We start from the raw sequence: 21,374 nt of genomic DNA on the forward strand, positions 1-21,374 counted from the left end.
TACATTGGCCTCATTTGTCCATAAATGAAGATCCTTGCTTTTTTTTGACAACTCTTAACCAGGCATGTGTTGGATATGTGCAACTCTACTCTTATCTATGTAACATGGACTAGGCATGTGCAGTCCTAGTCTGTGTAGCTACAACATATTTTGATACATTAAAATTCTAAGATATTAAATTGAACACATATTATGAAATTGGTAAAACCACATATCCTGTGGATCTGGGGCACTTGCTATATTTGCTGTTGTAGCCCAATGACTTAGCCTCATGAGAAAAGTTGTTTCGAAACTCACAGTGCATACCAAATCATCAAACTGCAGAGAAACAGGTTTTCTTCAGTGTAGCTCAGCAAGTGTCTACTCGGCACCTACAGCTCTGAGGATTAAGAAGGTAGTTGGGACAACCCCCTCTCTTCCAGGGAGCTCCCAGCTTGTATGGAATTAAGAAGACAAAGTAACGGGGTGACTATTTGGATGTAGGAAGGGAACCACTGTGAGAGGAGGGATAAAGAGGATAATACGTGGGGCAAATAAGAGCCAAGTGCAGTGAAACACACATATTCATGCACAGATATATACAGCAATGAAAACCACGATTTTGCAAACTGAACAGTATTTGCACAGTCAGAATTTGTATATTTCAATATCTGTAAATCTTAGGGTAGAAGCACAAATGCAGGAATGGCATTTAATGCAGGAGCATGGCAAGGCATGGAAGTTCATTGGCTTTTTTATTTACTTAGTATGAATCTAAAATTATTCATAACTCATGCTTGCATTATTCCATTCATTGATGTTCAGGAATGACTCAGTATCTAAATAATTGCTTTCCCTATAGTCGGTCTAATCAACTTTTTTTCCACAAGTTAAACATAAGGTTGGTCCAGCCCATCATTTGTCTTCTAAACAGTTTGAAAAATACATTTATTTTTATTTTATGTGTATAGATTTTTGCCTGCATATATTCATGTATACCAAGTGTGTATGTCTGGTATGTGCAGAGGTTAAAAAAGGGTGGCAGATCCCTTGGAACTGGAGTAATGGATGGCTGTGAGCCACCATGTTATTGCTGGGAACTGAACCCAGGTCCTCTGCAAGAGTAGCCAATGCTCTTAATTAATCAGCCACCTCTCCAGCCCCTTTCCTAAATGTTTTATAGTTTGCTTAAACGTTTTGGTGGTTCATCTTCCTCCCTTAGCCCAGAAATGATTTTCCTCTTGCCACTCTTGATTCTGAAAATATTCATTTGGCTGTCCTCTAGGAAGATGCTGCTGGGCACTGTTTTCTCTTTCTCAGAGCAAATCAAGTCCCGAATTACAGATGAATGCCGCTCAGGTCAGAGGCTTTTTTCAGCCTCCCTGGCATACGAACTGTAGCTTCTAGTTCTATTCAGGGACTGGAAAGCAGAATAACGACATAGAACAAAAAGACTTGTCCTGCCCCCTTCCTCCCTCCATCCTGCAGATGAGGGTGTGTATATGGAGAGCCAGCCATTCTGTTGGCTTTCTCTGTTGGGAAGAAAAGGGCAACAACACTCTGTGGTCAGATCCCTTGAAGTTTGAAGCAAGTTTACTGCTGAATTTAGCAGGCAACTGTATTTTGTCAGACCAGGCTGGGCTATTTTCCTGTATACCAGGACTTGAAACAGGAATGTCTTTCTGGGTTAAGTTCTGCTTGGAAAATGGGCAGGGAAGGGGACTAACTTTAAGTGTCTGCTAAGTAGGGTTAAGGGTCCGCTCCACATGGACCGACTCCCTGGGTCCAGTGGGTGGGTGGGTGGGGGTGGAAAGTGGCCCTAGGAATCTCTCCCTAAAGTTCAGGTTGGACATACGCAAATCTATCAATGTAATCCATCATATAAATAAACTGAAAGAAAAAACCCATATGATCATTTCATTAGATGCTGAAAAAGCATTCGACAAAATTCAACACCCCTTTATGATAAAGGTCTTGGAAAGATTAGGGATATAAGGGTCATACCTAAATATAATAAAAGCTATTTACAGCAAGCCGACAGCTAACATTAAATTAAACGGAGAAAAACTCAAAGCCATCCCACTAAAATCAGGAACATGACAAGGATGTCCACTCTCTCCATACCTCTTCAATATAGTGCTTGAAGTTCTAGTAATAGCAATAAGACAACATAAGGGGATCAAGGGGATTCGTATTGGAAAGGAAGAAGTTAAGCTTTCGTTATTTGCAGATGATATGATAGTATACATAAGCGATCCCAAAAACTCTACCAAAGAACTCCTACAGCTGATAAACACATTTAGTAATATGGCAGAATACAAGATCAACTCCAAAAAATCAGTTGCCTTCCTATACACTAAGGATAAGGAAGCAGAGAGGGAAATCAGAGAAGCATCACCTTTCACGATAGCCACAAATAGCATAAAATATCTTGGCGTAACTCTGACCAAGGAAGTGAAAGATCTATTTGACAAGAACTTTAAGTCTTTGAAGAAAGAAATTGAAGAGGACACCAGAAAATGGAAGGATCTCCCTTGCTCTTGGATTGGGAGGATCAATATAGTAAAAATGGCAATTCTACCAAAAGCAATCTATAGATTCAACGCAATCCCCATCAAAATCCCATCAAAATTCTTCACAGATCTGGAGAAGACAATGATCAACTTTATATGGAAAAACAAAAAACCCAGGATAGCCAAAACAATCTTATACAATAAAGGATCGTCTGGAGGCATTACCATCCCTAACTTCAAACTCTATTACAGAGCTACAGTATTGAAAACAGCTTGGTATTGGCATAAAAACAGAGAAGTCGACCAATGGAATCAAATAGAAGACCCGGATTTTAACCCACAAACCTATGAACACCTGATTTTCGATAAAGGGGCTAAAAGTATACAATGGAAAAAAGAGTGCATCTTCAACAAATGGTGCTGGCATAACTGGATGTCAATCTGTAGAAGAATGAAAATAGATCCATGTCTATCATCATGCACAAAACTCAAGTCCAAATGGATTAAAGACCTCAATATCAGTCCGAACACACTGAACCTGATAGAAGAGAAAGTGGGAAGTACTCTACAACACATGGGCACAGGAGAACACTTCCTACGTACAACCCCAGCAGCACAGACATTAAAGGCATCATTGAATAAATGGGACCTCCTGAGACTGAGAAGCTTCTGTAAAGCAAAGGACACTGTCACTAAGACAAAAAGGCAACCCACTGACTGGGAGAAGATCTTCACCAACCCCCTAACAGACAAAGGTCTGATCTCCAAATTATATAAAGAACTCAAGAAACTAGACTGTAAAAAACTAATCAACCCAATTATAAAATGGGGCACTGAGCTGAACAGAGAATTCTCAACAGAAGAAGTTCAAATGGCCAAAAGACACTTAAGATCGTGCTCAACTTCCTTAGCGATCAGGGAAATGCAAATCAAGACAACTTTAAGATACCATCTTACACCTGTCAGAATGGCTAAAATCAAAAACACCAATGATAGCCTTTGCTGGAGAGGTTGTGGAGAAAGGGGTACACTCATCCATTGCTGGTGGGAATGCAAACTTGTGCAACCACTTTGGAAAGCAGTGTGGCGGTTTCTCAGGAAATTCGGCATCAACCTGGACCTTGACCCAGCAATACCACTCTTGGGAATATACCCAAGAGATGCACTATCATACAACAAAAGTATATGCTCAACTATGTTCATAGCAGCATTGTTTGTAATAGCCAGAACCTGGAAACAACCTAGATGCCCTTCAATGGAAGAATGGATGAAGAAAGTATGGAATATATACATATTAGAGTACTACTCAGCAGTAAAAAAATAATGACTTCCTGAATTTTGCATGCAAATGGAAGGAAATAGAAAACACTATCCTGAGTGAGGTGAGCCAGACCCAAAAAGAGGAACATGGGATGTACTCACTCATAATGGGTTTCTAGCCATAAATAAAGGACTTTGAGCCTATAATTCGTGATCCTAGAGAAGCTAAATAAGAAGGTGAACCCAAAGAAAAACATAGTCATCCTCCTGGATATTAACCTTCATCAGGCGATGAAAGGAGACAGAGACAGTGATCCACATTGGAACACCGGACTGAAATCTCAAGGTCCAAATCAGGAGCAGAAGGAGAACACGAGCAAGGAACTCAGGACCGCGAGGGGTGCACCCACACACTGAGACAATGGGGATGATCTATCGGGAACTCACCAAGGCCAGCTGGACTGGGTCTGAAAAAGCATGGGATAAAACCGGACTCGCTGAACATAGCGGACAATGAGGGCTGCTGAGAAGTCAAGAACAATGGCACTGGGTTTTGATCTTACTGCACATACTGGCTTTGTGGGAGCCTAGGCAGTTTGGATGCTCACCTTACTAGACCTGGAAGGAGGTGGGAGGTCCTTGGACTTCCCACAGGGCAGGGAACCCTGACTGCTCTTCGGGATGATGAGGGAGGGGGACTTGATTGGGGGAGGGGAAGGGAAATGGGAGGCGGTGGCGGGGAGGAGGCAGAAATCTTTAATAATTAAGTAAATAAATTAAAAAAAAAAGTTCAGGTTGGACTCTAAGGGGTCCCAGATAGGCACGGAGGAGGCGTGGGTGTTTGAGGTCTTTGTTATAGGTTATTGAATACGCATCCTAACTAGGGCGCTCTGAAAGTCTCTTCTCCCTAAGGCCATGGGCATTTGCTGGGTAGATGATGGAATTTCTTCCACATCAGGATAGTGACCATAGAGAACACTTTCATCATGAACTGAAAAATTGTCTTAGGGAAGCCCATCTTTGGTCTACTTTTCAGAGAGAGAGACCAAAAACATGAATTCTAACCAAAAACAAAGCAAAATTGTCTGCCTTTTCCATTGCTGTCTTATTTTTCAGTACTTTTGACTGCACGCACAGGTATCCCCCTAAAACGTTCTCTGTACTCAGTAGTAGTGTTCTCAGTGGACATGCAGTCAGGCTCCTGAGTTTTTATGTACACGTGTGTGTGTGTGCACCATGGTCTCTGAGGATTGCCAGCAGCAATAGTCAAAATAAAGGTCTAACATGAATTCCCACTGTGTATGTTCCCAGAGAGTAATTATCCATGTTTCATTGCTAATGAGAAAACCTGCCTTGTAGCGGGGTTCCCTTCTGTCACGGATATTTCTCATTTGTTAAGGTAAAGGACCTATCAATCATTTCGTTTTGAAGCGGAGCACTCTCTCTGTGTGCCACGTACAAGGACACCCAGAACTGGGCTCTGTATTCCATGCCTCCAAAGAGGCCAAGTCAGGACTCCCAAGCCCCGGTTTCTGCACTGCCGAGAAGTGCAGCAGTGTTTAGCACAGGGGGAACGAAGAGGGGCGGACACCTCTTTTTCCTGCATCCTCCTCAGCTTAGTAAGGGCAGCCTTTCCTGTTCAAGTTCCAGCGACTTCCCGAGGAGATGGACCATCGAAGGGATGGACAGTCCTCAGTCCTCAGACCTGAGCTGCTAAAGAACTTGGGCTGTGGGTGGTGGGGGGGGTTGAGGGAAGCAGTTGGAGAAAGCTGCCCAGCTAGTGAGAGTTCTGGCAGCAGAAAGCCTCCCTCCACTAGCAGAAGAAAACACTGCCTTCAAGGCTCCATTCTTAGGCTTGCTGTGGTTCTCAGCTGAGCCACAGCCAGGTGGATGAAGCTTTGTGTTTTCAATTTTTCTTTTGTTACGGTCATCTCCTCTTCCTCCTCCAACATACTGACTGTGCAGCGAACGATGTTTAGAGGGAAGATAAACCAAATAAGAAAAAGTATATAAAGATTCTTAGTTCTGATCATTGTTACCTTAAATATAGGCAAAACCATGTATCCTCCGAATGTCTATAACGTCCTTGTACACCGATAGGAAGCAGAGAAGAAGCCAAAGAGTATTTGGGCCTAGGAAGCATGAGTCAAAGGCCAAGGAATTCCACATCACTTGCTCCGCACGGGACAGAGTCAGCGGGCCCCAGTGGGCCCAGGAATTCCAGTCCAGCTGATGCTCTTGCGTCTATTAAATCTCCTCACTGGCTTTCATTAGCTCCATGTCTTTACTGTGCATTGATTTTTTTTTAGAACTGTAGTAGGAAGCAGCCCAAGTCTGACAGGTGAGATGAACACCGGGGTAGAAAAGCAGGTGGCCTGGTGGCCCTGGCTTCTAGCGTTCTTGCATGCTGTATATACAGGGGCCGCTAGGGACCTTCAAGGTAACCGGATAAGGCTGCTTTGGAGGCACAGCAATCGCCGTTCAGTAGATATTTGTTGTTGCTGTTGATTTAAAGGGTTGGAAACCACCAGGAGCTTTGGCAAGCAGCTTGGCTTGTGGACTTCTTCGTAGAGATGAAGCCAACTCTAGATTCATTAGCTGTCACTCGAGGGAGCCACATACCCAGAGTTCATTTTCATGAGTCCTGAGCCTCAATGAGTAGAAGTAAGGTTGAGAGCGTATATCTCCGCCCTTCCCCCACTTCACCAGATAAAAAGCATAAAAAAAAAAGTAGCTTAGGCTGATAAAGCAGTCACGGAGCAAAGACTGTATCTGGGCTTCAGGAGCCCATGAGGAAGAAAGCCTTGGAAATGCGAATGCACATTCCAAGGGAGGAGGAGGAGAAAGCGGCGCTCTGGGAATTTTCACTTACTTCACTGCTATCTAAAGGAGAGGAAGGCTGTGGCAGGTTGGGACATGCTGTGTAAAAATATTAAAGACGTGGCATTATTACTTCATGAGCTGGCTCCAGGCCTGTCAGCATTTTCATTATAATCCTGCGTTTTTCACAGAGTTAAAAACGTTACTATAAAAATGATGTGTGTTGGGATGAAACTTGGCACTCGGTGTAGTCAGTCTGGAAGTCCTTTCCTTAATTTAATTTTACAAAACTGGAAAACACTCTCTCGGTACTTTAGAATTTATGGAGGCCTTTCTGGTCTGCCAGTGGTCTGAGAGGGTGTGGGGGCCCAGGCTAGGGCCATGGGGTGACCAACCAGAATAGGCACGCCATTTCACTGCCCCTTCTGGTCCCTGCTTTTTTTTTCAGCTTGGGTCCCCCCGGGCAACAAGTCTCTAAAATAGCAGAGAGCGAGGGGGAACTGGCACCAGGCAGTGGGCTGGGAGAAATGATGAATTTATATTGGAAAACCCCAGTTCCTGACTCCCCATTTGTCAGCTGGACCCCAGAAGGCCATGGAAGACAAGCCACTTTAATTTTCACTTGGATTTCTGGGACCTCCCAATAAGCTGGTCAAATAACCAGGCTTATTCCCATGCACATTTGCCCAAAGAAAACTAACTTTAAAACATTCCTGGAAAAACAGAACTACACAAGCCCGTTTTCCATTCCCCAAACGTCTCTCTACCCCTAAGGGTAAGCTTTGGGTTTCCATTGGCAGGGGGTATACGAATGTCTCCCATGCTCCTGGGCATCTGGTGGAAGAATTTGATATATTTCCCAGCATGAAAGGTAGCTCCATCCAGATTTATGGCTTGATCAAGGCCTTTCTTTCTCTATAATGATTTAGGTACTGCTGGTCGATTGCCCTTGTGTATCCTAGGATCTGATTATTCTCTTATAGGTCACCAAGGTGAGATGCTTATGTCTGAGGCACAGGCACCCTCAGTCTTGGCTATGAAAACAGGATTTCATTGTGGAAGGTGGAGTTTGGGATGTTGAACATCATACTGGTTCAGGGATGCCTGGACCTCATTTCAGAAGGGGGAGCCGGGAGAGAAGAGGTGAAGGCAAGGTCAAGAAAATTGGTTCAATTTTTAAAATTCACAGTAAGAATTGTTTTAGATTTAACTTATCACACGTGGATAATACACAGAATTCCCCTGTGTCCCTCTCTGCCAGTAGGCTCTTGGCATAAAACTCACCTCTTAAAAACACATCAGCATTTTTAAAAAGGTTCAACTTTCTGGGTTTATAAATCCCTGGTTGACTTTACCTCCAGGCTGCTGGCAGGTGCTACCCAGCCAGCGGGAGGGAAGGACAGCATGGCCCCAGGGAGGCCTGGTTGCCAGCTGTGTGGGGCCCCGGGAGGAGTCTCAGTCCACGGACCAGATGCCTGCCCGTGAGTCCCCAGACGTGGATCACGTGGGGCCACACTTCTTAAGCCAGAACTCTTCTGTCTACATCTGTCATTCCCAGCAAGCCACGCTCTGCAAGGAAGGAGGCTGGTGTTTCATGTTTGGTTGGAAATGAATCCTTACTTCAGGACACTGGGGGTATCACTGAGGAGCAACTACCCTGACATGGAAACAGCAGGGGTGGGGTAAAAGCTATGGAGCCTAGGCAGTGTGCGCACTCTCCTGAGCAAAGTAGCGGCGCTCACTGCACGTCAGCCAATGGGGAGGCAAGCTAGAAAATAACCTGATTGGGTTGGGGAGTAAGCCCAAGTCCACTGCTACCTAGAGCCAATATGCCTTCATGAGCTCAGGCTAGGGTTGGCTCTCTGTACCAGCAAGAGCCCTTGCGAAAGAAATAAAAACCCATCTGCGCGCACACACAAAAGGAGCCTCCACTCAGAGCCCTGGATACACCGCATTTCAGTTCATTTCTACTGAACCAAAACCACAGAACAGCAGCGGAGATGAAGAATGGCTAATATTCATAGCAGGTATCCTGAGAGGCCACACTGGGGTTCACTGGCGGGGCACAGGAAGGAACAACTGCTGACGAGGAATTCCAGAGTGCGGTGGAGGGGTGGGGCTGCCGGGGCAATGCGAAGACCTTCGGTGAATTTATTATTTGCGCATAAGCCTCCTGGGTCCTGAGGCTCCAGGAACTTCTCAACAAAGTAAAGAAAATAATAAACACTGTTAGCGAAGCGAATAGAGATGAGAGCTAAGCGGGCAAGCTGGAAGAGGGATGAGAGCCCCAGAAAGGTTCGGGAAGAGTAAGGACAGAGGTCCCCAGCAACTGTGAGGAAGGACGCTGTGGGCCGGCAGCTGCTGGACAGGAACACATCTGGCCCATGATGTCTGGCCTCTGGCAGGCAGGTTCCAAGAGTATGTGGTTTTTCTGGGACCCATAAATAGAGATATCTTTAGAAGAGGAGGTCAGAAACCCACAGCTCATATTGGGATGTGCACAGCGGCCATGCTGGCTGCTCAGATGCGTTGATGGTTGTTTGCAATCTACATTTCCGATGCTGCTTTGGTGTCTGTCTGATCCGCTTTGGGTATGGTTTTGGACCTATATAACCCACAGATACCCTTGGAGCATTTGGATAGGTAGCATGGTTCAGATCATCTGGGAAAATTTTCAATTTAGAAGAACCACTTGAATTTAGAGCCCTAAACCCAGGGCTGCCTCCTTAGGGAATCTGGCATTTGGAGAAATCTAGGCCTGGCTGAGGCAAAACACATACTGTCTAAATGGGAGCAGGTAACTGCTGGGCTGAATTTCTTTCTTTCTGGGGCCCTTGTTCTATTAGCACACCAGAGCGCATGTGTTCTCCAGGGTCCCTCTTCCTCCAACATAAATGTCTCCAGCTCAGGGGCTTCCTGCCCCCCCAAGCTGCTCGTTTCCTCTTATATCCCTGATAGTTCAGCTCTCCTCTCTCTCTCGCCTCTCTCTTTTGTTTTCGCCTCTTGGTCCCCTCTTTGTCTTTGTCTCTCTCACCCCTCCTGGCCAGGCCCAATCGGCTGACCTTGTTCTATCTTCTTTCTTTCTCTGCTCTGAGCTCTTACAGGTACCTCTGGCTGTACTCTCTCATATCTACAATGAAAATGTTCCCCCTAACCATACCTTGACAGGTCACGTCATCAGTTTATACGGAGAGGAGGCTGAATGTTCCCACAGAGCTTCCCAAAAGCGTCTCAAATATGGCAAAGACATAGAACCCTAAAGGTTTAGGATTAGACAGAACAGGGGATCACAGTTTGGACACCTATGTTCCACTTTAATAGGTAGAAATAAAATTTTCTTAAAATCTTATTCTTAAATATTTCTAAAGACCAAATATAGGAAATCCTAGATAATATATACAGGAAAACCATGTTTTCCTATAGTGATGGATTTTCCCCACCCAATATGTATTTTTGGGTTATTATGGTAGGGAAAGGGTGATCAGCAAGGCTCTGAAATGACAAGTGTTTACTATAAGATGTTTATATAGTGTAATCTCTCAAAAAACTTGATTAAAAACTGAGTAGTAGATTAGTGCCACTGCTGCTAGTAAGAAAGCCAAGGGCAGGAGTGTTTTTTTTTTTTTAATCAGGGAAGGGCTAGATAGGGAATACTTTAGAAGGGCCATATGATCTCTGTCATTGCTCAGCTTCCATTGTCATTTGAAAGCAACCACAGACAACATCTAAATGAATCAGCATGGCCGGGCCCAAATATAACTTTATGTGAGAAGAGGCGGCAGTCTAGAAGCTCCAGTCTAGGACATGAGATCATTAGGGTTTCTGTATGCTGAGAACAAATGGTCCAGTAAAACCACTAAATGCCTGTGCACTACATATTTTTACCTCCAAAGAAAACAGCCATTTTCACCAGAGAAAGAATTTGATACCTCTTTTCCTAGTTAAAAGTCTCATTTTGCTGCTTTAAAAAAAATACCAGTCCAAAGTTCTTTATGGATTAAAAGTTCAGAAAAATATGACAATTAAGAAACCCCTCAGTTCCCACTACCCAGAGGCGCACACCTCTGGACATTGTCCCTTCCAACCCATAAGATGCACATATCTCACTAGGTAACTTAGAGAATCTTGGAGCCTTCCCATTAATACATAAGAGATCTACCCATCCTTTAAAATTGTTGCCAAAGAGTCTTTATGTAAACGTATCAGTACCTTTTATTTATGGTATCTCTACAGAGAATTAGGTAATTTCCATTTTGTCATGAATATAAATTACGCCAAGGGAAAGTTCTTAGCAGCTCTGTCCCTGAGTTCTGATGGCCCTTATATCATCTCACTGAAGGAGCACTGACGGGTTAATGAGCGTCACTAAGAATATTGATTACGTATTGCCAACTGGTCCCCCAGAAATGTCATGCTAATGAATATTTTGGGCAGCAAAGTATAATGGTTGGCGTGTTTCTCCATTCTTGAATATTGTAGTCAGTAGGCAGAACCATGGCCTCTGTCTTCAAAAGTTCCCACCACAAACCCGGAAACCTGTGGACATGCTACTTTATAGGTAATTGCTCTTTTCAGACGCGATTAAGAAAGTATCTATCTACTGGGTTGATTATTCTAGAATATCAGGGCTAGTCCAATGCAATCAAAGGGGTACTTAAAAGAGCGGAGACAGTGGTAGAGTTAGAGCAAGATTTGTGGTCCTCTCTGCCATCCTTAAAGATAGAACAATGGTCACAGTCTAAGAACTGAGGTAGCTTCTAGCAGCTGGTAAGGCAAGGGCATAGCTGTCCCTTCAGAGCCTCTGGAAGCCTGGCCAACCTTGACTTCAACCTAGCAGTGTCTGTTCTGAAACTTTGATCCCCACAATTAAAAGAGAATGAATTTGTGTTGTGTTAAACCATGAAGTCTGTGGTACTTTGAATCAATTGTCAATTAATAAAATATATGTCTTTACAAATTTCCTACTCAACAAATAACATTTTCTTTATATGCTTTACTTTGATTTCAGTAAGACTGGGCCTTCTGTTATCCCTTTGTATACAGTCATTAGGTAAATGCGGATGGATCACAGATCTCTTAGAGATTCTGAAGGAAGTTCTATGTTCTTTTATGAGAAACAAAACACATTTGCATATGCACTTGGGGCCTAGAAAGTGTCTCAAGCTCCTGGACCTAGGCTAAGAATCTCCATGTAGACAGTGGTAGTAGAAAGGGTACCAACATCATTCTCTTACTTAAAGTTAGAAGTCTACAATATAGGAGTACTTACCACAAGGTACCAGGTAAGAGATGACACTGTGAGATTGTTTACCTGGCTTATGCCAGCAGTCAGAGTCCTGGCTCACCAGATGCTTCATGCCCCAGGGTTACAAAGTCTGGGCAGCATATAACACTTATGTTCCTTGCTCTCTGCTTTCTTCTCTTTTGCTTCCAAGTCTGGAGGCAATCTGTTTTCTCTCGTGTATCACAAATTTCCCAACCGCTCACCTTTCCTTCTTAAACAATTCAGTCCAAAACCCACTGTGTGAGGTTGAGGCAAAGTTCAGAGAGGAGGGGAAGTTGATATAGTCGAGAACAGGACACTAAGCCTGAGCAGTGAAATCCATACATGGTGTGGTCCTTCTCTCTATGTGTTGCTTTTATTGGTTAATGAATAAAGAAACTGCTATATAGCAAGGCAGAGCTTTGCTAGGTGGTGAAAACTAAACTGAATGCTGGGAGGAAGAAGGTGGAGTCAGGGAGAAGCCCTGAAGGAGACAGAAACCAGAACTTTACCTGGTAAGCCACAGCCTCATGGTGGTACACAGATTAATAGAGATGGGTTAAATTAAGATGTAAGAGATAGCCAATAAGAAGTTAGAGCTAATAGGCCAAGCAGTAATTTAATTAATATAGTTTCTGTGTGGTTATTTCAGGACTGAGCAGCCAGGAACAAACAAATGGCCCTCCTACAACAGGGTGTTGCTGTGGTTTGAGTGTGTACCCAACCAAACTCAAATGTTGAAAGATGTGGTGTTGGAGGTGAAACTTAGTGGTGTTTGGTTCAGAAGGACAGACTCCTTATAAATGCACAAGTGTTTTCTTACAGGAACAGCTCAGAAGGAGGAGTTTTGAATCTTTTCTTTATGTTTGCTTGTCCTTCTGTTTTCCACCAGGAGTCGAAGCAGAAAGACTTCCTCACCAAGAGCTAAGAAGATGCCCATGCTGTGCCCTTGGGAGTTTCAGTTCCCTGAACCACAAGCTCCTAGCCCCACCCCCAAATCTTCCTAGAGTTACTGAGTCTCATATCTATATCTATATATCTATATCTATATATTAAATAGCAACAGCAAATGGACTAAGATGTGCATGGTGGTGGTTTGGTTGATGGTGAATGAATGCAAGTGGGGTGAGAATGTGTGTGAAGCCAAGAGATAGCAGTGAGAGGAGATCTCCTATGCAGAGAGGGCTTGACCAAATCACTAAATGCATTAAGAACAGTAGAGGCCATACACTTACAAATAAAGAGGAAATGGAGATCGAATTCCGTAGTGCTGGGCCAGAATTGGAGGCCCAAGGGAGAACTCATGGTCTAATGTCAAGGCAAATACAGAAAGTGTAGTCTTGTAGCTGCATGTGCAGTTATGTGCATACGTGCGTATGTGCAGCCAACAGTGCTACCACAGCAGCACCTTCCAGAACTATTCTCTAGGTCGGGAATCGGGAAAGTCTGAGGGGAGCCTGGAAGTACTGGGGTTCTCAGGGGATGACATGGCAGTGCCGGGAGATACAGGGCCACTTTAAAGCCTTGTTGGCTGTATCCGGGAATTTCTTTTACTAAAATAAAAATCACAGCACAAGATGATAGTTCTCTGGATGGCAGGAATTCATGAGTTATGCAAATATATACAACCTTTAAGTCTACCTTAGAACAGAATATTTGAATCAATTTGAAGTATCTCCCTATGACTATGACTGATGACCAGAGAAATTAAATAACTTTGCAAAGGAAAACCCAACAGACATTTTAGCAAGCGATTAGAATTCAAATCAGCTATGAGGGTGCAGCAGCTGCCATGATCACATGAATGGGTGCAAGGTGATGAACCCAGTGCCAGGCGCTTACTCCTGCCAAATACTCACAGCCTTAATCTAATTATGAGGTGACGTCAGACACCTGAATGGAAGCACACACTGTTCAGAAGTAAGTCTGTGCCCTTCAGAAGTACTGTAGCAGAGGTCAAGGAAGTCCAAGGAACCGTTCAGCTAAGAGACACAGCAGCTGAACGCAACGTGCTATCGGAGTTGGATTCTTTTACTTTAAGAATGCTACAGGGACAACTAGCTAACCTTGAGGGAATATATACTGGGTAATGGGGTCAGAAACATACTCTCAAATGGATCAAATGGGAAAACATTATCCTGTAAATGTGTAAAATTGAGACCGTTTCACAACAAAAAGTTCATTAAAGAAAAATGTCTTATATAAAATAAGATAACACAGGAATGGAGAACACAGTCTGCTGTCTGCCCAGATCTTGGGTCTTGGGTGTGAGTTCTGGCTGCTGCAGAACACAGGTATGGGGCAACAGAGCAGCTGATGTCTCAGAAAACGGGCTTATGGACTTAGTGATCTGAGTGCTCACACACAGACATGATTTCCCAGAATGCTTCCTTTTGCTCTCTCCCCAGGGTTTGGTTTGCAGACAAGGGTCTCTGCTGTCCATCAGACCTTACGAATAGTTCAGTACATGGGATTTTTCAGATGCTGATGACTTCTTTCCCAATTTTAACAGATCTTTCTTACAGTTGAACAAAACTAGTTTATCAATTGTTCATAAAATTAAGAGTTCTTTGGAGCAAAGTTCAATGGCCAAATTGTAGTTGTCTGAATAAGCAATGTCTACTCCCTAGGCCCAAAGCAGAGAGAGTTCAAGATGACACCAGAATAGCTTTTGTGCCTGGAAGTAATGAAGTTCTCAAGGAATGGATATGACAGAGATACAGAGGTTATTTTAAAGTCTCATTGGCTGCATCTGGAATCTTCTTCTTTTCAACATCAAAATAAAGAGATGAGCAAAGACAGCTCTCTGGATGGCAGGAACTCATGAATTATGTAAACATAAACAAATTTTTATGTCCAGAGTAGAACACTTACCCCTTGGTATGCATGAGAGGACAGTTTCTGGACCCCTTTGGGTGTAGAAAACAGAAAACGTTAAAGTCTCTGCATAAAATGGCATAGTATCCAAATGTCACATGTACACATCCTCCTGTGTGCTTTGGGCCTTATCTAGTCATGTGAATGCTATATAAATCGTTGTTATACTATTTTATTTAGGGAGTAACAATGAGTAGAGCCTGCATGTTGAGCTCAGACATGTTTATTTTTCCTGACTATTTTTGATATGTATCTGGTTGAATCCTTGAATATGGAACTCATGAATATGGAAAACAAAATATATCATTTCATAATCAAATCAAGTTTTGTGTGGAGCACGGTTAGGTTCTAAAATGAAAGAGTTCTGCAGTGGTTGTTTAGTAAAGACTTTGTTTACTCAGCTTTCCCTCCACAATTTTTTTTTTGTAATAGTTTTTTCTCTCTGCAGTTGTGCCACCATCAGGATGATTTCAGTGTCCTTAGCAGAAGGGATTCACCCTACCCTGTGAACTCCGAATCTTCACTATAGCCCCCTGAATTTAACTGCTGAGCCAGCCTCTGAACCATGGACCCAGGCAAGGATCCGAAAGGCCAGTAAGGTTTGTTAGAGTCGAGAACAAGATTATAGGGCAGGAACTAAGAGGCTGTGCAGTCTTTGTTGTGCATCGAAAAGTGCCATGGTCACCTTCCGTGCCTACATTCCTTTTTCTGGGCTCAGGAAGCTGGCAGGACAACAGACACAGACTCGCGCTGATTTATCTGTCTTGATACCACTTCAAAGACTCACACACTGCACACAGTGGTTCCTGCCAGGGTCCAGAAGGGCCTCGAATGAATTTTTGGTCTTATCTCCTTGGAAACAAAGTGTACAGGGAGCTCATTATTTCTGAGCTGCCTGGCCAAGACAGAAATAAGGAATTTCATAATTACAATGGATTTTCACATAAAAGCCTTCTTGGTAGAATGACTTTGGGGTTGACCTGTCTTTCATATACCTTTCAGGAACAAGGCGTTGAAAGGGAAGGTAAAAGAATTTGAACTGTTATGTAGATGTATTACAAGATTTTATTTCACAGTTCAGCTACTGTAATCATCTTTTGTTCCCCTGTGGCCCGATCTACCTCCTAGGATTTGCTCTCATTGACTATCCCAGGTGAGGAATAACCACAGATAGTCAGGAGAATTCCTTTGTGTGTGTGTGTGTGTGTGTGTTTCAAGACAAGGCTTCTCTATTTAACCGCCTTGGCCGTCCTGGAACTCCCTTTGTAGACCAGGCTGACCTAGAACTCACAGAGATCTGCCTGCTTCTGCCTCCTGAGTGCTGGCATTAAAAGCTGTATTTTAATCCATGTATTCCTTGCCAGGATTTTAATGAAGCCAAAATATTATTCTGGCTTATTCCCTTTGCCTTCTTTGTATACACACAGGGGAGAGGCTTTTTAAGCTAGCCTCTGTTGTTGAGGCTCAGCAGAGTTGGACACCCAATCTGTACACTCTAGAGAGGCAGAGACAGCACAGACTTCCTGGTACAACAGACATTTGTGTGATTGAGCCATATTTCCAGGTTTTAGTCATTATATTTTGCATATTCCATACACTCTTCCTGATACCTCTCTCTCAACTACCTGGTTACTTACAGTGTTGTCTGTAAAGTACCTCTTTGAAATAAAAATTGTTAAGTTAAACCACAACTTCAGTCCTTTTAAATAATACACTTTAAACTCTACAGACCTTAATATGTGAGGAGGCTTCCAGGATTCTACGCTTGCAGGTCCAGCGATGGACAGAGGATGAGGTTAGGGAGTGTGTGTGGTGAGATGATTTCCACTTACCCATGAGCTGTAAAGGAGCGTAGGGAAGGTGGGAGCTGGGTAGTGTTTCTCCTGCTGTACAGCAGACAGAAGCTTACTGTGTAAGAGGGGAAACTCACACAATTTCTACAATATTAGCCAAATCTCCATCTCTAGACTCTGTCTAAACAGCACATGTAAAGGTAGAGCAGGGAAACCCTGCACCCCTCTCCCCAGGGGGATAAGATGAACTTCATTGGCGATCAGAATCGGCTGAGTTTTACTTCCACGAACATCAATTATTTACACGCACAAAGAAGAATCAAGGCTCTAGACTCCAGAGGCCAGTGTGGGACTTAAAAGGGGAAAGTGTTTCTGACTTTATTTGCATCTTCGTGGCTCACCAGGAGGGGCATGTGTGGCTCCAGTTCCCACCTGTGCTTTCTTGGCCTGTCTAGTTCTATAGATCCTTCTGGATGTCATGTAGCTCCCATTTCTTCACAAAGTCTTCTCAGATACCACTCTCTAGGGCAGACTGCATCATATTTCCCCAAGGTCCCTTATAGAGAAAACACATTTCTATTCCAGTGTGAGGCAAGGAATGAGAAGGAACTGTTTTTAGCTGGAAGAGCATCATAAGTGGTCTAGAATCAGAATCCTAGGGCCCCTCCTTTGTGGTCATTCCTCTGAAATGGAGGTTATTTCCCCATGTACTAGGAGGAAAGGAAGCCTCAGAAAGGCTATGTGACTGGACAAAAAGAACTAGTCACATTTGCTTTACCCTTTTGGCTGAGTAGTGGCCCAGACCTCTTGATTAATTTATCTGAGATAAGCTGCAACTCTTAAAGAGAAGTTGACTAAAAAGTAAGTGTAGTTAACAAGCAAACAGGTAAAGACATAAGAGCAGGTATAAGATGTGTAAGTTAATAGAAAGGTAGGTTGACGGAGGCCTGACTCTACCGTGCTCTTTATCCCTCTAGGACATGACTATCAAGTTTCTTGACTTTAAGACTTTTTTTTTTTTTTGGTTTTTCGAGACAGGGTTTCTCTGTAGCTTTTGGTGCTGGTCCTGGAACTAGCTCTTGTAGACCAGGCTGGCCTCGAACTCCCAGAGATCCGCCTGCCTCTGCCTCCCGAGTGCTGGGATTAAAGGCGTGCGCCACCACTGCCCGGCTGACTTTAAGACTCTTAAACCTCCCCACTCTGCTACTTCCAGAAGGGAAGGGCTGGGACAAGAGCAGTACAGTGGTGACCTACAGGAAGTAGGCAGATACCATGTGCAGAGACAATACGGTAAAGGTTTAAATACTGTATTTACTCCTTTCGACAACTCTGGAAGGTTATACAGCCATTCATCTTTATTTTACAGTCAGAGACAGGAGGGCTGGCAGGATTTGCCCAAGGCTATTCTGCTGTCACTGGGTAGTGGAGCCTTGCTTGCATGTTCCACAGCCTGCTCTGATCACGCGCTAAGCTCTGACAGGCATGGGAAGGGCTCTATTGGGCAGCATGGGCACTAGAGGATAGAAGGGAAGAGGTCTTCCCGAGAGGACTGAGCCTCTCTTTTATTATTAATTTTCAGGGCAGCTGTTTAAGCCTCCTGTTTTCTTCTACACTGTTCTCTCATCAGCAATGCTGGGCAGCTCTTTCTATGTAAGAGGTTCCTTCATGTCAGGGGCACACCTCTGTGATCCCACCCAGAAGGTACCACACTTGGACCTGCTAATAAGGCACCCATCTTCTGAGCTACTTCTTAACACCTGAGATAGCCACCAGCAGCTGTCCCTAAACACCTTAGGACGCTTTTGTAGCAACCGAAGTGCTATAGGCAAAAGCAAACTCCTGCTAGCTTTCACCTTTGTACGGAGCACCAACCTAGGCGCGCTGCACAGAGCTTCTCACTTCACCTGCACGAGAACCAGTTCTGTGGGCTGGGCTATGCACCAACGAGGAACTAGATGCTGTGGATTTGGAAACAGGTCTTCTAACGGATTGGCCTTTTCCTCTGCAGAGCTGGCTGAGAACCAAGGCAGGAGGGTCTGTCTGTCTCTCCTTTCACAGATCATTACAAGCCCTGGCCACAATCCTGCCTTTCTTGTCTATGGCCTGCCTCTGAGCTCTACAGCTGCCACAAAACTGCCGCTCCTCCCGCACCACACAGACACAGAGGGGCCACAGAACACTACAGGGTGTTTTTGAGAGCCATTTCATGGCAAGGAAGGATTTATTAGGGCAAGTGTGGAGGTCCTCCACTTTCCCAGGACTTTCAGTACCTGTCTATTTTGGGGACACCAGGCTCATTCACATCGTCCCTGTTGGGTATGCTAGGGAGGGCACTGGCTTGGGAATTCTGTCTTGGTGTCAAGAAAGGGCAGGGGCAAGTGTGAGTGAATTTTCTCAAGGTCCCCATTTCCTGATTATCTAGACTCCTAAAATAAGTCCATGCATGGATGTTTGCTACGGCCTGGAATAGTGGCAAGTGGGGACATTTACTGCCTTGCTCTATTTTAAGTGTCACTTATGCTCTGGTGTCTTTATATTTATGGATGTCTACTTCAGCCCAAAGAACTGCTGTACTTCTTCCCATGGCTTCCCCATAAATACTTATTGAAAAATGAAGAAATATTTTATTTTACACCATATGTGTGGTTGAGCTTCATGTCATCCCTATGGGCATCTCTACTCCAGTTCAGATTTTATCTTAAGAAAAAAGATGAAAGTAAATAAACACAGGCTGTGAACAGCCACAAAATGCTGGCCTTTCTTCTTCATAGCAAAGCATATTCTCCTTGTGGGCAACATTAAAAACAAAGCACATTATCCTTGTGCCATGAAATCTCAGCCTCTCAGTATAAATGAGGAAACAGATGCCAACTGCTCTTTAAAGAGGGTCAGGGCAAAGGGATTCTTGCCTGAGCTTTCCTCGTCAAGGATGCTGCTCCTGCCCTCCAGGTTGCCTTGCCCTTCCTCTGCATCACATTCCCTGACCCCTCTGGGGTGGGTCCCCATTGTGAATGGATTTCTACCTAACCTTTGGCCTTCGGGACTTGTTGTTCTCACAGCTATCTTTGGAGAGGAAGCAGTGATGATCTTCGTCTTCCAGAGGATCATGATGAAAACTGGTTTCCCAACAGATGTGGCCTAGGACCCTCACTGATGTCATGGTGTGCATTTCCTCGGAAAGGGCGTTAGGAAGCGCCTGATGCAGCCTATGTCAGGAGAATCAGGAAGTGCGCTTTTAAGGGAGAGGGTGGAGGTACGTGGGACAGATGGAAAAGCTGCAGTTAGAGCAGAACTGGAGGATGGAAGTGGCTCAAGAGGACTCCGAAGTCAACACCTTGTTACCAACCCCTGTCAGAAACTGCTAGAGAATGGTTATACAGCTCTTTTTCTCCCTAGAGACTGGGAGCAAGCTGGGAGCCATGATGCAGACCCAAAATACCTCTAGCAATTCTCAATGTCCTATTAGTGACTTAGAACAGAGTTGGCAAACTGGAGCTTTGATCTTTGCTTTGGAAAAGACAGTTTCACTATTATAGGACATAACTATACCCAGTAGGTAGTACAATTACTGTATAATTGCAAAGTAGAGTAGGTACAACAGCGGCAGGTACAATGCACAGTGCCTAAAACAGCTCCTATTTATTTCCTTACGGGAAAAGTTTGTCCAGTCTTGATGTAGAGCAGTTACTCGGGGTCAGTGGAGAGTAACCACTTCAGGCTGGGGCACTCAAAAGAGACTTTATAGAGGGATGAACTGAGTCTCAAAGATCTATAGAACTTAGTTCAAGGTCAAGAGAGGGTCTTTCAGGCAAAGAAGTCACAGAAAACTTAAGACAATGGCAATGACCAGGGAGAATTTTGACAGGATTAAATTTTTGTATGAGACAAGACCAGGATGGAAGGACACCCGCAGTTAGATTAGAACAGCAAAGAAGCTGTATGCTAAGACAGACTCTCCTAAATGATGGCACATTCCATTTTCCTACTCTAAGCACACAGTAGGGAATGGAGAAGGAAGTGACTTTGGAAATCCATTTGACCCTGAGAATAATTTAAAAGTGCTGATTCTTAGCTCCGCCTCCAGAGACTCTAGCTTAATTGGTCTTCGTTGGAATAGTTTTCAATTTTCCAGGTGGTTCTATCATCCATGGGGGCCCCTCTTCCTAGAGGGAGGAAATGTTTAGGGCACGTGCCTGCTGAAGCTTCAGGTCAGGTAGGCTAGCAGGTGCCCGGCACATGTGAGTCAAATTAAATCAGCAATATTGGCTTGTACCAGAGCCAGCTTGATAAGCCTCTGGTTTACTGGAGTCAGCTATACAGCATGCAGTTGGCCACATGGCTTCCAATAAAAGAAACCACTTCTGCCTGCCTTTGCCTCATCCTGGAAAAGCTCACGATGCTCAGTGCAATATCGAGACAGTTTATAAATTGGACATTTATAGATTCTTCTCTGTTGTTTTAATGTGACCATTTACAAGGCCTTACAAAATTTGCCCTCTGCCTTCTTGCCTCTCTGGTTGGCTCCCAACCCCCATAACGTCTCTTCTCTGTGTAATTCCACACCAGCCACTCTGGCCTCTTTGTTGTTCCTGGAGCTGGGGATGCCCGCAGCATCCCTCCCAGCAGACATGCGCAGTGCTCACGGGCTATGCTCTAAGACGTCCTCTCCTGGCTCCCTAACTGTAGCCGGCAACCTCCCTCCCACATGCTAAACTCTTTTTCTGATGTACCCCTTCTCCTTTGGGGGGGTTTCTACACGAACACTCTTGAGCTCCGTCTGTAGGAGTCTTAGCGAATGAAGCTGGAGCTCACTGATTTGGCCACATCAGCTAGCCAGCAAGCCCCACAGACCCAGCTGTCTCTCACTGA

At 44.3% G+C, this 21,374-nt stretch overlaps 1 protein-coding gene across 1 annotated transcript in view; it reads right to left on the reverse strand.

Annotated features, from left to right (window-relative positions):
• The window catches only part of Adamtsl1 (ADAMTS like 1), a 376,638-nt gene that overhangs the window by 19,494 nt on the left and 335,770 nt on the right, over nt 1-21,374 (reverse strand). The gene's annotated exons all lie outside the window — the stretch shown is intronic.

This window comes from Chionomys nivalis, chromosome 11, assembly GCF_950005125.1.
Source record: "Chionomys nivalis chromosome 11, mChiNiv1.1, whole genome shotgun sequence".
Lineage (NCBI taxonomy): Eukaryota > Metazoa > Chordata > Mammalia > Rodentia > Cricetidae > Chionomys > Chionomys nivalis.